The sequence below is a fragment of the Sitodiplosis mosellana genome, unplaced genomic scaffold (assembly GCF_009176505.1).
Source record: "Sitodiplosis mosellana isolate CC-2019 unplaced genomic scaffold, AAFC_SMos_1.0 Smas_scaffold_1, whole genome shotgun sequence".
NCBI lineage: Eukaryota > Metazoa > Arthropoda > Insecta > Diptera > Cecidomyiidae > Sitodiplosis > Sitodiplosis mosellana.
Window position 1 is genome coordinate 11137295 of NW_022595244.1, and position 11280 is coordinate 11148574.

General features: G+C 36.3%; 1 protein-coding gene across 5 annotated transcripts in view; it reads right to left on the reverse strand.

Annotated features, from left to right (window-relative positions):
* Positions 1–10842, reverse strand: part of LOC129565785 (adenylate cyclase type 6) — a 65210-nt gene extending 54368 nt beyond the window's left edge. For 2 of the 5 annotated variants that reach the window (XM_055441215.1, XM_055441045.1), the window contains exon 1: positions 9575–10842. The gene's annotated coding sequence lies outside the window, so the exon portion shown is untranslated. Of the gene's footprint in view, positions 1–4455; positions 4476–9574 lie in introns of those variants that run through there. The other 3 variants (XM_055441399.1, XM_055441310.1, XM_055441133.1) reach the window with 2 other exon arrangements.
* Between the last annotated feature and the right edge of the window lie 438 nt (positions 10843–11280).

The window sequence follows — 11280 nt, forward strand, 5'->3', positions numbered from 1 at the left end:
TCTCTCTCTCTCTCTCTCTCTCTCTCTCTCTCTCTCTCTCTCTCTCTGCCTTTCAACAAATGTTCTGGTATATTTTTACGATTATTGTTATGTTTCAACTAATGGTGAAGATTTCATTGCTGCCACTGAATTATGAATACGGAATGGTATGAATAAATTTGAGTCAAGCATGCGTAAATTTTGAGTGAATGTTGTGTATGCGGTTATGAGGGCTGTTATCTATAAAATAAACAAATGAAAAAAAGCGAAAATTCAACCATTGTATCCACAGATTCCATTAAGATATCAAATGTGAGGGTGCTGCAAAGTACGTAAATTCATTAAAAACTCCGAAAAATCACTTCATTCTATTTTCCCGTCAGTAGTTCCAGTATTTTTCGGTACACTACACAATATTTAATTGTTTTCCACCCTAAAAAAACCGAGTCGCAAATTAACAAACAGAAAAAATAAGCGAGAACTAACATTGACCATCGGTAGACAAATGGATAAAAGCAAATATAGTCAGTGTGGTGGCAAATGAAGAGTTGCTGACGGTAAAATGGAGAAATAACGGATTTTGAATTGGGTCACTTTGCGGATGTGGTTTGTGTTTCGCTGATTTGATTTCCGTTGAATTAAATGTGTATGATTCACTGGAACTTTTACGGTTACCATATTTTTAATTATGAAACTCTCAGTAAACACTAAAGTTTTTTTTAGTTTATATCCCTATATAGTTTGGATCGTATTTTTATCCGTTTTTGGATTTGATTAAATGCATTGCAGGTGCGGTTACTTTGGTTTGGATGTGCTCCAATCGGGGATTTATGGGAAAATTTGGTTGATTCAGTCTCAACTGGGTGTATGACGCACTAAACAAAAACAAATGAGCCACCAATCCGAATTTATTGCTAGGTAAGCATAAGCACAGAACTCAAGAGAGCATCGAAATGAACATAAAAACTCGAATTAGTATAAGAACAAAGTTATTTTTTTACTGAATCAGGATATGGTATAACTTTACATTTTCACTTTTGCGTAACGATCCTCCGGTTCGATAAAAATGCAAAAACATACAATTTTTAAACAAATTTCAACCTGGGTTTGTTCTGCATAAATCATAATCAATTAAATGCACTGATAACTGATTTCTGCCTATGTTTCTATCTCACCACCTCTCTTTTCCTCGCATTTTAAACGAATCAAATGCGAAATGTATCAAATTGAACCGAGGTGTTAACATTTTTGTGTAGAAGAGCGACATACGGGTGACAGCATGTCGACATCATCGCCAACGTTCTATATATCCGAGTATATTGAACATGGTCGGTATTTTGTTCGGTTGAAAACCCCACGCCACACATTGTAACACGATGAAAAGTTTTGTTCAATGTTAAACACAAAAATAGTTTTTGAATGTTTCATCCATTTTGTTCGCTGTCATATTTAGTGTTACATTCCGAGAAAAGAACCCGGGATATAAATTGTAATCAAATATTTCACCTCAAATATAAATTGTGAGCATAATAGGAACAATTTATCAGTGTTCAAACGCTTAGATGCCATGAGGCGATACCAGAGTAACTTTTATGCAAAATCTAATTCAATGCATACATAAAACGATTGCCGCCATTGAAAATGGTCTAGCACATAACAACACTATGCATTGCTGTGGAATTCACCAAAATGGATAAAGGATTTTGGCAAATTTGATTACAAACACAATGTGCTCGTTTACTAAGAGATTCCTAATTGGGATCTATACATTTCGGGTGTTTGAATACGAATCCATTCGTATGGGCTGCAACTGAAAGCTCTTTTACTCTCATAAATTGAGTACTTCAAATAATTCTGCCGCTGGCATCATCAGTCCTACTTTAAAATTTTACAACAGATTTTCCCTTTTGCGAATCAATTACAAATGCACAATTCTCTGTAGGTGTATCAGAGCTCTTTGAAAGATGTAAACGAGTTTTGTTTTGTTTTGTTTTTGAGCGCCAAAATTGGCTTTTAAATTGGTTTGAAACTTTTCAAATTGCCGAAACAATTTTCAATTGAAAATTTGATGAATTGTTTCATTCATAAAATCAATAGTTTTTCTTTTCGGTCGGACAATTTATATTTGCCTCAAGACAAACGATCATACTGTTTGTTTTTTTTCAACATGCAAACCGCACCGTAGGAGGTCACGGTAAAGTTATTTTCTAATTATAGAGCAGAGCAGCTGTCAGCTGAATAATGATATAATTGTCATGTCCCGGCTGATCCTTCCCATTATTTTATTATGCTCAATGGCACATTGAGACCGATGTGATTGAACTCTGTGTGAAGTCCTTTCCAAGTGGTGTCGAGTGTGCGTCATTTTCATTGTCATAATAATAGATCTCATTCATGGGACAAAATCGACGTAATGTCGTTGATTCAATACAGAAAATTTGCTACAGCCATTCGACACTGTCTGCATGGATGATTGCTTATTATTTTTATTTGGTGTAAAAATACAATCGCATGATTGCTACATTTTTCCATGCGTCACGTTTCATTTTCCATGCGATTTTTTTCCCTATCATTTTCTTGTTCCTCCTCTTCTGCTTCATTCTAATAATAAACAAACCGAAAAAAATATAAACAACTACAGCGAAAAATAGAATCACGTCAATATTCGCTATTCGCGTGAGAGCTGATCAGTGGCGTAGAAATGATTGATGATATATTTATTTTGATATACAGGTGGAAAAAAAGACGAATAACCGATGGCGTACCGAAATTGATGCGGTAAAGTTTTGTGTGTTCGGTTTTGCCATGTGAATTGGGCCAGACGCTATGATCCATTGTGCACCCACCATTCCAAGCCGTATAATCATACGTACATATATTTTGTTGTCGACTGTCTCTAATCTACTCGCAAACAAACTTAGTTCGGTTTGGTCTATGCAATTCGATACCCATAATCGCCGTTGTGCAAACGCCGCGTGCCAGATTTTTTTTCATTTGTGGAAGATACAGTTGCCGGGACGTTGCCTGTATTCCCAACTCGCTCGCACCGAGAAAACAAGAATAATCCTCTTCCAAATAAATAAATTATGATCTAATCGAGGCCAAACTAACTCGATGAAATCTCGATAAGTGAGATGAAACGCTTTGGCTAATTTCGTGCGCTATTTTCGTTTGATGTGCAACAAAGACTGATCCAAAATATTTCACCTGCTAAATTATTAATCGAATTCTGTGTCTGGTTGCCAGACTACCGCCAACCACTTCGGCCAAAAAAAATTAAATCAATTCTTTTTTTTCTCCATATAAATCAACTTCCAGATCGAAGAAAAGTTTGTGGAGATTTTGTGTTTCTGTTTTTCATCGTAACTTTTCTCGCTGTTTTCCAACTTGAAAATTAATTGGTTTGCTTTCACAAACCGAAAGAAAAAAAAAACACGAAAACCTTCCGAATGAAATTTATAATTTACATATTTTATCGATTTTGAGTTTCACCATGGAATTTAATACCACATTGATTTGAATTCATTTCACGGTCCCACGTTAAGCTTATCAGCTAATCCATATTTTACTTTTCCACACGATGTCGTGTCAGAAAAGTATTGGGATCGCCCTAGATTTTTGAACGCCGAAAATCCAAAAAATCTAGTGTTATTTTAGGGTCGTAGGGTATGTGTGTGGTACACTGTACACTGTAAGCTGTACGCAAAAAATGAGAATAGCGTCCACCCCAGATTTTTTGGTCTATTAAAAAGCAGTTTTTTTTTCGATTTTTAAACGCCGAAAATCGTGAACTCTAACGTTATTTATGGAATGTTGGGTAGGCGCGTGGTACACTATACGCTGTACGCTGTACACAAAAACACGGTAAGAATTCCGATATGTCACAATGTATGAAAAACAGAGTATTGAAATCGCTCTGATATTAAGGTCTGATTAAAATTTGATGCTTTCCTAATTTCAATGCATGGAGAATTGGATTTAATTGGAAATTATATGTTTGGGAGTGTAGAAAAGTTAACCGTACGAATGTAAGGCATCTTGTTTTTGTTTGGTTTTGTATCGTCGACTGTTGTTGTTTTTTTTTTCGTGTGCGGCTGCGATGACTTTGAAATATTTGCTGACCACGGTTACGGGGAAATTGCGTATGAATTTATGATTACAATCTGACGATAAATTCCCTGTGGGCACTGCGTGCGCGACCTGAATGCACTTCATAACCTGTTTAATGACACAAGCTCAATATTTCGTTCAACTTTAGTTTATTCGTGCGCACATTTGCACATCCCGATGTAGCGCCCGAGAAGAAAAAATCTGTGTATGTGTGTTTATCAAACAAAAATGTTGTTAAATTCGATGTTGACATTTTGAATGTGCAAGCTTTTTTCTGCATGCTATTTTTTGTCGGTTAATCATGTCCAAATATATGGTTATCTGCAATGTGAATCATTTTAAAATCGTAAAAATCATCCTGAGTACCGCTTGTAAATGGATGCCGGTTTTTTTTTCTATTTCGAATGGTTGTTTTAAGGCTTTGAGGCAAATTATGGTTTCGTGGTTTGTTGTTTTTTTCTGTTGTGACTAAATAAATTCGCTTGATTACTGGCAAACTTTTACGTCTCCTAAATTATGGTCGTTTCAAAGGTTGGTATACACAGCAGCAGCAGACAGAAAGCAACATGTTGGCACCTGAAAACAAAAATTGGCATGGCGTCTAAAGCTATATGACGAAACTTTGTGCAAAACTTATGAAATGCATCTGAAAAGTTTTGTCGAAATATTGTGCTTGGCATTTGCTCAAAATACCAAACGATAAAATTAATCTACAAATGTCGACAACATGCGTAAATAACCATTGCTGCAAGCCATTCTCAGGCCATCGCCATTGAAATTGTATTTTAAAGCATGGCAAGTATGTAAAATAGAAATGCCAACTTTTAATATATGGATACCGATTATAGTTTGAGCAGATAATTTGCGATACGTTATAATCGCATTGTAAAGCAGACAATATCAACTTCAGATGTTGCTAAATGCTATGAATGCTAAAGTATTTGTGTGTGTGTGTGTGTGGATGTGTGTTTGTCAGCGGAGTTTGGGATATTTCAACGTCATCTGAACGGTGGTCTGATGGTTCATTGTTGTGAATATGTATAATACACTGTATATACCGAAGGAATACTCCGTTTCCCAGACGAAGAATTTTTGCCGCATAAAAAAAACACGAAAACGAATAAAAAAATCCATTGCGGCCGAAATTTCATTCGCACAGCTGCCAGCCAAGAGGGAAAAAGCGTTGAAGAAAGCCTGTGTGGAATGATTTAAGAGTGTCTCGGTGGCTTCTAATGACAGCCATCAAGAAAGGCGGCGCGTTGTTATAACAAACATACATGTATACAAATCCAAACAAAACAAATGTATTGCAAAATTTTGCGCACAATTCACAGACAATGTAATTTTTACAGATGGGACTGTGTGTGTGTGTGTTTGGGTGCGTATGCATCAGCATGTCAATGGATGAAAATATATCATTAAAATCGCTTCAAGCGTTTGAGGGCCATACTTTTGTGGTTTATTTGATTCGCTTGCCAATCTTTCATACATTACCTTACTTTTTATTCCCGGGCTGTTTTGGATGGAAAATTGTTTATTTTAAGTTTCATTGTGTTTCTCTTCCATTCAATGCCAAACTTTTGCCAATTTTTATTCATTGTTGAACTTTTATCCAAACGAACGAAAATGAAAACAAATGGAATCAATCTGATATTTATGTTATTTTCCACTCCGAATGATGTGTATTTTCTGCCATTCATGCATTGACGCCGTTCACTGATTCCATATCTCTCTCTTTCTCTCTCTCTCTCTCTCTCTCTCTCTCTCTCTCTCCCATTTGTTTAGTCTCAATGATGTCGTGATGAAATAGAAGAATGCGGAAATTGCTCCAAGTTAAGACGAATAATAATAATACTCTTTGTGTATACAATTCACTAACTTTCTTCAGTAAAATTTGTAATTATAGTCAGCATTAGCATTTACTTGGTGCTCGGTTTCTCGAGCTCTCCTGGCAAATATTTTTCAAGTTAAAGCAACTGAACGAAATGATTGGCGAACACTGGAAACGAAATATTTACACAATCTTCTTTTAAAGAAGTTTTCTCCCTCTCTCTGCTCTTTTTATTTCTAGGGTGCAAATCAAGGGAAAAAAAAACAAACAAAAATTCAAATGAGAAGATTACATTCTCTACTCTGTGTTGTGTACATCTTGATGAAAAGAGAAGAACATATTTTCGTTTCAAACAAGCATACGTTTACAAAGAGCGTATTCAGTAATTGTGATTAATTTATAGAACTTACAAAACGACGTACGCTTCTATACATGGAAAATGCGTCGGTAATATCGAACGAATCGGAGTACTTTGTGTTGTGTATGTAATGGAACAGACAAGTCGACTGCAAAGTACACACGCATGGTTTGAGGGTGAGAGAGAGATTTTCAGATGGAAGATATCTTTTTGGAATTACTTTTATCATCACTTTTTTTTGTGCACACGTCCTTTTCCATTTTAGTGACTATAATCTTGTAACACGCTTCGAATGAAAAGGCACGAAATAAATAACGCGTTTCATATGCACTTCGAAAAGCCCAAAAAGCGAATGGGTGTCAAATGCCATTGACTAAGAAAAAGATAGAAGAAGCTTTTTTTCCAGGGCAAAATTAAAAGCATTCCTTGCGGGATTACTATTCGAGCATACAAAGTGCTTGTGTTCATTCGTTATATAATGCATTAGCATTTGCCCTACAGAACATTCGATGATAGACGAACAATAAAGAAAAAGAAATGTGTAAAATCACTTCGGAAAAAAAGAGACAACGAAAATAATGTTTACGAAGGATTTATCGTGTTTCACAATAAATAGAGAACATATGGTGAAACAAATCACAATCTAAATGTTTGATAATGATCAAAAAACGGGCATAACAGCGTACAACAACTGTCATAACGATAAAACTTTGATATTTTAGAAAATTTGACATTAATTTCCCTTCACATTTTATGGTGCCACTGAAGCACACACACACACACACACATACAGCGAGCGAAAAAAAACTGTATATATCTTTTTGATTGTTACATTTCAGTAAAGTATGTTGTTAAAGGTTTCAAAGCCCAATAAATGAAATCATTTTCGGAATAAATCAATTTAATGGGTAAATTCACCACATGCGACCGAAAGACCGACCGGCTAAGCGATTTTCCACCCAAAAACTTTTTAAAATAACATACCTTTCGAGAATACAAACGGGGAAACGAAGAAAACGGAAAATAAATTGAGAATGTGAAATGGCAAAAAAAGGAAATATTGATAGAAATAAAATCGTATTAAAAAAAATATGTAAGAGCAATTGAGAAACTGAATAATGAGATTATATGGAATGAATTTGGTTCGGCCTTTTTTATTTGATTATTTATTAGCCAGCGGCTAGATCGAACGCATGTGGGAGAGCATTTGTAAACGATTCCAAAACATTCTCGTTAGGATATTTGCTTGGTTCGTTGCCATGCCACCTTTAATCGTCTTGTGACCTAGTCAAAACCAAATATTGCTGCTCGGTATTGCTTTTGATACGTTTTTTTTTCTTTCTGCCGACAAACACAACACCACACACACATCACCCATCATCTATTTTGGTTTTGCTACTGAAGAGCCGACCGACATATTGAAGCGGTTTGGTGGTTTGTTTCAAGAATGATAGATGTAAAGTGGTCACGATATTCGAATTGGCCCGTCATCATGGTCGTCGTCTTCGTCGTCGTCCTGGAATGATTAAAGCCTAATATCTAACCAAAAATGTTGCAAGCCACATTAAGTGGCCATTTTAGTGATATCCATTTCGGTTTACACCGAATCCAAAACCAAATGAGAGACGTCATGGCATGGGAAAATTGAGTTAAAATGGAACCCAATCCACGAAAATGACCCCAATAAAGATCATCAAATGAGCAAAATGTCTGCAACAATGCCAACTTACGACGACAACAACTAGCATGAAAATCGATAAGTGGAACCACTTAAATAAATGTAACACGTGAACCGTATATTGTATATGATATATACATATCAGACAACCAAAGGAGCACATGCAATGCTACTCTGATGAACCTTTGCCATGCACTATTGGATTTCAATTGTTTCCTTTCGATTCGCAATCAAAATGATTTTAGTGTTGCTTTGATTTCTTCAATTGAACGTTTTCCATAAGTAACAGCAGCAAAAATGGAGGAAAAAAATCGTATCCAAACAACGAACAGCGATTAAAATATTGAAAAAATATCTGGGATTCTAGGGCAAGAGTGGTTATATGCATTTTATTTGTTGATAAATTTAAAAAAGATAAATAAGTTTATTCGAGTTTGCCATGGAAACAATTAATTTTGGGCGTTGCGATGGGAAACGATTGCGATTTAACGCAAAGTCAGGCGGATGTTGTTGACTGAGGTAAATGAAGATAATGCGTCAAAATCGAAGATTGAATGTCTTTGGGATATATAGTATACACGTTATCTGGTCGATATGAGTCAAATGCAATACACATTCTTGTCGAAAAGTGGTCAAGTCGAATTTCATTAATCACCGCACCACACCACTGATAGATTCCTAGGGGGTAATGTAATACCAAAACGAAGTGCTTTCTTGGCATCCTCTCTCAATACACACACACACACACACTTTTTCTCTTTCGCTATCTATCCTGATTGCAGTGTCAACAGATGACTTTTCGAAATCTTCATTCGTTGGCACAAAATCACGATCACTTTATATTGTGCCATTGCTTTTGGGAAACGAAAATCCCTGTCGAGTAAAATAAGTGGCGTAATTTGTAAAATCTCGCTGTACCAAAAATAGAATGTCGCACGAATAAACTTCGACAAAGTTTTTCGAATGAGAGAAAGAGGGAGAAAAAAAGAAGAACGTGCTTTTTATTTTCTATGAATTTCTTCGCCCTGTTTTGAATTCTATATGGAAGGTTGGCCTATTGACGCGTTTAGATTTTTTATTTTCCTTTTTCTTTGGTATGTTTTGCAATTTTTGTGTTCTGCGCTTGTAAACACAAGCAATTCACACCAGATTATACATTCCCGGTGAATGAATAAACCACAACGGCACACATGAGCCAACGCTATAAAATCTTACAAATGAGAAATTATTGTGTAAATATGCTTGGGAGCTTGGCTTTCTCTCGGCGTTTGAGGCGATGGTAGGAGTTGGAAACCGCACAACAATAATTGTTTTATTGTATTACTGGTTATTTGCTTTACCATCATTACTAAATGAAACAATGATGAAGATCCAGTTTCATTGGATTTGGACGAGAGCAACTATTCAATTTTTGCCCCATAAACTTTCCATTTTAAATTGATATTGGAATTTCAAATCCGTGAATCAATTTTGTAGAAATAATAAATGAGAACTCGATCAATTGAATTGGGTGGCTCAAGAGTTGAGAATAAGTTCCATTCGATTGAGTTTTGCTAATAATTGATTTTCAGTTGAATTGACATCGATATACAACTTAAAATACAGTGACTACACTTACCACTTGAATAAACAGTGAGTTGAGTTCACTGGGGCTTTGGCCAAATCGATGATATCACTATCGACACGTTTTTTTTTTCATGAAATCGCGCAAATAATTTAATTTACATGATGCACATCGACAATGACCATTGTCAAATAAACACGTACGACATTTAGCAAGTCAACAAGTTGAATCCGGAATAGTTTTTGCATATCGTGTAAACAGCACCAAACCCCAGACACTATAATTAACTGTTCAAATAGTGTACGCTTCCATTGGAATTGTGATTTTCGGTTTGTTACAAATGTACACATATCAAATTTAGATTGTTTCCCATGCTTTAAATTTGATTAGCACACACACATATTCACACACGTCTATTCATTCAATTGAATTTTTCGAAGAGGATGAAAAAAATTTCGCGATCAAATTTTCTTATTACCAGTTTCATACACCGAAGACACCAAATAAAGTCTCACACCAAGTGCGCTGAAAATGGTTTTTTTTGTGTGTGCTCACAACCAGAAGAAAAAATTATTTTCGATTTATTGTACGCACAACAACAAGCTGCTACTTTGTTTGTCAATGCGAATGAATAAAATCAAACAAATATCGGCGATAAGCGATTTCTTCTCTCTCCCACTCTATTCCGTCGAATAAATTGGCGATTGCATATTCATTTGTTTGAACAACGGATTTAGTCAGGGCTCTGTGTTTGTTTTTACTCTGCCAGCGGCTTTGTATCGAAAATTAACACGATATAGCGTAATGAAACCAGCACGATACAACCAGAGAACCGCACAAAAAAAAAATCACTGCTGCGCCAAAATTCAACCACTCGAACTTATTTTAATGCAAAACTAAACAAAATTTGTAATGTTATTTCCAACGAAAATCAGTTCCGAGATCACCCAACAAAATCGCATGGGATGAAACAAAATGTTATTTCAACGAAATGTTTTTCCCACGCGGAAATTGAATATTTTTCTACGAAATTCTTCAGACTCCACAAAGCACGTTCATTTTCTTCTCGCAAAAAAAAACTCTCCTCGTTCAATGGGGTATTACACACGAAATGGAAGTAGCAGCAGCAATAATATCGGCCGCTTTGCTTGGCATGACGATGGTTCGAAGACTGAATGTTCTCGATCGGAATCGCTAAATTTTATCGTATAATTTTCCTGTGCGACGACGACGAGTCGAGAGAAATCGCTTGAATGGATCCGTTTCTCTCGTTCGCAATCGCGCTCTCGGCTCCTTTCCAGTTTGGAATGTCTGTTATCATTGAGCACACGAGTTGTCGGTGCCGTGTTTTTGAGCCGATGATGCAGTTGTGATTCGCACACACACCACGTGCTCCGCTCCATTGCGGTACATCGACACGTGCGGCAGCCGCAACGCTTCCTTTGTACGGTGACACACGCCAGTGGCCCAACAGTTGGATGTTGAATTGATTCTTCTCTTTTGCAAACACACTGTTTTTGTTTTACCAGCGTAAATATTTTAAAATTCGTACGAACGCTACGCTGTCGCCGACGACGGTATTCCAGTCGATGCCGCATCCAAATGGGAAGAAACCAACAGTAATACTCGATTTTGCACATTGTCTGGATTATACGATAATTCATTGTAACACTCAGTCGTTCCTCATAATAAAAACAGTTACCGATTCGCGTATCGCACATACCATATGCTTGCATTGGATGCAAGAGCACGAAAGAGAA